This window comes from Camelus bactrianus, chromosome 11 (genome assembly GCF_048773025.1).
Source record: "Camelus bactrianus isolate YW-2024 breed Bactrian camel chromosome 11, ASM4877302v1, whole genome shotgun sequence".
NCBI lineage: Eukaryota > Metazoa > Chordata > Mammalia > Artiodactyla > Camelidae > Camelus > Camelus bactrianus.
The window spans coordinates 10,542,256-10,543,664 of NC_133549.1; the positions used below are offsets into that span (position 1 = coordinate 10,542,256).

General features: G+C 31.8%; 1 non-coding gene across 1 annotated transcript; it reads right to left on the minus strand.

Annotated features, from left to right (window-relative positions):
* Positions 1-243: 243 nt before the first annotated feature.
* TRNAV-GAC (transfer RNA valine (anticodon GAC)) lies at positions 244-315 on the minus strand. The gene has a single exon. It is a non-coding gene; the product is annotated as a tRNA-Val (tRNA).
* Between the last annotated feature and the right edge of the window lie 1,094 nt (positions 316-1,409).

The following is a 1,409-nucleotide window of genomic DNA, read 5'->3' on the forward strand; positions in this document are numbered from 1 at the left end:
CTTTGCTTTTTTCTCTGTTGCTTGTTTGTTTTCTATTTCATTGATTTCCACTCTTAATGTTTATTGTTTCCTTTCTTCTACTACTCTGTGCTTAATTTGCTTTTTTCCCTCTAGTTTAATGTAAATGTGAGATCACAAGTCATTGGTTTGAGACCTTTCATCTCTTCTAATACTTTATTTTATTGTATTTTTTTGTTTTGGTGGGGGGAGGTAATTAGGTTTGTTTGTTTGTTTGTTTATAAATGAAGGTACTGGAGATTGAACCCAGGACTTTGTACACGTCAAGCACACACTCTACCACTGAGCTATACCCTCCCTGCTTCTAATAGTTTAGATTAGTGCAATAAAATTCCTTCCCAGTTATGTTTAGCAGTATCCCACACATTTGGATATGTTGTGCTTTCATTTTTATGCAGTTCAAAATATTTCCTAATTTCTCCCATGATTTCTTCTTTGACCCCTGGGATTTTTAGAAGTATGTTGTTTAGTTTCCAAATATTTGGGGATTTGCCAGTGATCTTTCAATTATTGATTGATGTTTTAATTCTACTGTGGTCAGAAAATCCTTTTGTATGAAAATCCTTTTACATTTATTGAGATTTGTTTTATGGCCCATTTATCTATCTTGGTCAATGTTCTGTGTGCATCTGAAATGTATATGTATTCTGCTGTTCTTGGATGGAATGCTATACAAATATCAGTTAGGTCAAGTTGGTTGAATAGTGTTGTTTAAATCTTCTATATCCTCACTAGTTTTCTCTTTGCTAGTTCTATCAATTATCAAGAATGGGATGCTGGAATCTCTATCATTGTGAATTTCTCTCTTTCTCCTGGTAGTTCTATCAATCTTCGACTCGTATATTTTGAAGCTCTTTTATTAGGTGCATGCATATTCCGTATTTTTATTTCCTCTTGATGAATTGATTCCTCTCTCATTATGAAATAACCCTTTTGTCCCTGATAATACTATTTCCTCTGAAATCTACTTGTGTGGTACTGATATAAACAGTCTAGCTTTCTTTCCATCCGTGTAAGCACCATTTATCTTTTTCTATCCTTTTAACCTAATTGTGTATTAATATTTGAAGTGAGTTTCTTGTAAGCAGCATATAGTTGGATCATTTTGACAATCTCTACCTTTTAATTGAGATGTTAGAATATTTGCATTATATTTAATGTAATTATTTATATGGTTAGCTTTAAATCTATCATCTTGCTATTTGTTTTCTGTTTGGCCCATTGGTTCTTTGTTTCTCTTTTTCTCTTTTCCTGCCTTCTTTTGAATTCATTGAATAACTTTATTATTCCTTTTTAGTTCCTTTTTGGCTTATTAACTCTCTGTTTTATTTTAGTGGTCAGTTTAGAGTTTAAAGTATACATTTCTAACTTATTACACTTTAACTTCAAGT